Source organism: Neolamprologus multifasciatus, chromosome 23, assembly GCF_963576455.1.
Source record: "Neolamprologus multifasciatus chromosome 23, fNeoMul1.2, whole genome shotgun sequence".
Lineage (NCBI taxonomy): Eukaryota > Metazoa > Chordata > Actinopteri > Cichliformes > Cichlidae > Neolamprologus > Neolamprologus multifasciatus.
In genome coordinates this window covers 15767733-15771586 of record NC_140460.1, presented here as the reverse complement: position 1 = coordinate 15771586, position 3854 = coordinate 15767733, and the positions used below count along the sequence as shown (strand labels likewise).

Below are 3854 nucleotides of genomic sequence, written 5' to 3'. Positions count from 1 at the left end.
TGATAAGAGCTGCTAAAATAGCTATGAAAATTCAATCTGTGAGAGCGGTGTGCTCTCAGATAGCTTTCATTTGGGAGACAGACAGATTAGTCATCTGAAAATAAATTAAAAAGTGGAAGAACAGCATGCCAAAAAGGAGTGACAGGATATGATCTAATATCCCATGTGTTTCCAGACTTTTCAACAAGCACCTCCTACAGTAGTGTGTGAACATCTGCTACCATTAAGGTGCATCAGCACAATTAATCTGAATATAATTTACATGGCTTTGGGGATGATTTGATGCCAAATTATTGTCTTTTTTTTATTATTTTGACTATGTGAGTGAGCAACTTAATCTTTATGGACACAACTGCCTTTTTGTGTGTGTTTGGAAGAAAACTTAAGATGACAGGTTTTGAAGTTTTGATGGTTAAAAACAAGCTCAAATAATCGCTAAATGATTTCTTGAATATGAAGAAGAGTTTATTGTAATCCAATGACATCAAATCTCTATACGGTAGAGCACCTTTGGGATGTGGTCGAATGGAACAAATCTGCTGCAAGTGTTTGGTAATATTGTGTTAGTATGGACCAGCATCTCTGAGGAATGTTTCCAGCATCTTGTTGAATCTATGCCATAATTCATTAGGGCAGTTCTGTGGAAAAAACAGCCCCTGACCCCACCCACAGCAGAATTAAGACTCATCAGTCCAGGCAATGTTTTTTCAATCTCCTTGTCTAACTTTGGTGAGCCTAAGTGACCTTCAGCCTCTGTTTCTTGTTTCCTCAGCTAACAGGTCTGGCACCTGGCCGTGGTCTTCTGTTCCTCTTGTCCATCAGCTTCAAGGTTCAACAGAGTGTGTTCAGAGATGCTCTTCTTCATACCCTTGTATAGAGAGAGTGGTTATTTGACTTACCCTTGCCTTCCTTTCCTTGAAGCAATCTGAGCAGTTTCCTCTGACCTCAGACATAAACAAAGCATTTTTGTCCAAAATATATGCCAATCACTAAGTTTTTTTTTCTTTTTCAGAACATTTTCTTTTTTTTTCTTAAACTCTACAGATGGTTATGCAGGAAAATCCCAACACATCAGCAGTTTCAGAAATACTCAGACTAGCCCATCTGGCACCAGCAACAATGCCACATTCAAAGTCACTCGTATGACCTTTCTTATCCATTCTGTTGCTTGGTTTGAAGACCTCACTTTAAAAGGGAGAGATTGTTTGGGAAAACTGAAAATGTCAGGACTGGAACATTCACTTTAATTTTTAGAAAGTAGTTGGTATAGATCTGTTAACTTTTAGGCTCTTTCAAGGATATTTGGTACTAATTGAGGTTATTTATATCTGTAAATATAACAAAAATACTCTCCATTACATAGACGTGAATCATGTCACATACAAAAGTGAGGGATTTATCCATTTCAAGGACATTTACAGAATCAACAGCTTCATCAATTATTCAAAATTCTGGTTTAAAATGGTAGGGTGAATTATTTTTTAATCATTTTTTAAGCCTAACTGCAAAAGCATGTGATTCTAAATATATTACTGCAACAAAACCAGGAAACGTGCTTTTATGTTTGACTATTATTAGTGTCTGCTTGTGAAATTACATCAAAGTATGAACTAAAGTTGTGTAATACAAAAGCTTAGCCTGACCTAAATTGGTGATAAGATGTGCTGAAGAGATCCTCCACCCATGTAACTCAAAGTTACATTAAAAAAAAAAGTCTTTTAAGGTCAGTTCACACAAAAGGTCACGCCACGCTTCGTTGAAACATGATGTAATTTTCATTACTCCTCAAATGGATCCACATCCTCCTCTGTATTACAGGAATGTAACATGTTCTGGGCTATTTTTTTAAAAATGACATGAATGCTTACACAACTGTCCAAAGCACCCTTAATTCACCTTACATTTTGGCATTGCCTAACAGACTTCACAATATGAATCTACGAAGGCTATTTGTGCTGGAACTGCAGATGCTGAGTGCAGACAAGAATAAAGGCAGTGATGAATGCTCATGCTGCACTGAAAGATACTGGGCCTCTTGTGGTTGTAGCAAACTTGATGTGGTTTTGGGAGTCTCACTTACTGATCACATGAGTTGCTGATTTCAAGATAAAAAAAAAGCGGGGGGGGGGGCAGAAATGGGTTTACAGCCTCGATTCTGCTCTTGAAATCGGCGGAAACACACTCTGGTCCATGTTCTAGTTATTACTCATCACATTATTTGGCAGGCTGTTTTTCCCTCAGATGGGCGCCGGTCGCTGGGACATAATTTTATGTAATTTTCCACTAGTGCGGTGAAACATGTTCAGTCTTCTAAACAACGTCCCTTTCAACAGATGCATTTTATGACTCTTTGAACAAGTTGTAGGGTAAGATTATAAAGGACTCTTGGGACATATACTCTAATGAAGATTAGTAAGCCTGCTGCATTTAATTGTGGACGCATTCAAACACATTCAGCATGTTTTGTTTATAAATTGCAGCTGAGATAGTGATTGCTCTTTTTTGCATACAGCTGAGATCCCATCTGCATTCTTTTAAACATAACTTTTTTTAGGATAACACCCTCAATCCAAAGAGATTTTTAAGGTGTTCCACAAAAAATAAGGGATTCAAGTCCCACCGACTCAAGTGTCCACTAAAGCTGCTTTGGACCATTAAAAGCAATCCTAATTCTCAAGAATGAGAATTATTACATCATGTAGTATTTATCAAATACACCAATCACCACTTTATTTTTTGGTGTTGTGGTGGTGATAGTGGTGGGGTGGTGGTGCTGAAGGTTTAAAACACCCTGCTCTTTCCAAACAAACCTAGGAAAGCTTTTTGAAAACATACTGTTCTTGCAGCAGATAATTATTTTCCAGGACACTAATGGCCCATATACAAGCTGTGTTGCGTAACTGGTACAAAGTAGCAAACATTTTATTCAGGTCAGAGTCACAGTGACCAGAGAGCAAGCAGAGACATCATGGAATATAGTTTATAACTTTATGTGATGCACTCACAGATTTAGGACTGCATGCACATAAAGTTGGAAAACCAACAAATGTCATCCACAGAGATCGTGACAGAGACAACAGGGCTCACCATGACAGTTTGACAGACATTTTGATTGTATGTGCTGGGTGTCACATGTAATCTCTTGAAGAAGAAAAAAAAGAGGATGGAGGGCTAAGTCAAAAGCATACAAAAGGCTAGGTATGGATGGATGCAAGTTGGTGCTAATAATTAAAAAAAATATTATGTACTTGTTAGCACTAATTGAATTTGCAGATAATTGAGAGATAATTGACTTGACTGGACAAGTTCAGCGACTTCAATAAGTTGAGGTGACATCTAGCAGACAGTTGGCAGTGTTACCATCTACCCTGTTAATGAGTCTTTGCAACCCTCTAGAATGAAACATTTAGTTCTTAAAGGTACAGTGTGTAAAATCTCACTGCTTGATGCCAGGAGATCAAGTGCATCATCACAGCTACGCTGCCCACGGTAGGCCAAACAACTCTGGCCTCCGTTCATCTGTAGTGAGTGTAGGCTGTCATCCCGCTGTTAACCTCAGCTGGAGTCCATGTTCATTCCTGCAGGAGGCTCTGAATAAGGAGCCGACGAGTCATTAAAGCTCACTTCTGTCTAATGTCAGCAATACTGAGGTGAGTTGTTGAGAACATCCTGTTTTTTTGTTTTTTTGCTTTTAGGTTGCATTAGTAAAACTTTCTTTGAAGTGCAAATCTAATATTTTAATAAGCAGTTGTGACAAGATCGGGAATAAATGATATGTTTATTCTCATTTTTGTTTTGCACTGGCTATTTGCTTCATTGGTGAAGAGGAATTACCTAGAAGAGCAAAAACATTT

The 3854-nt window shown here is 38.1% G+C and overlaps 1 protein-coding gene across 1 annotated transcript in view; it reads left to right on the top strand.

Annotated features, from left to right (window-relative positions):
* The window catches only part of s100p (S100 calcium binding protein P), a 320093-nt gene that overhangs the window by 310032 nt on the left and 6207 nt on the right, over positions 1-3854 (top strand). The window lies entirely within an intron of this gene.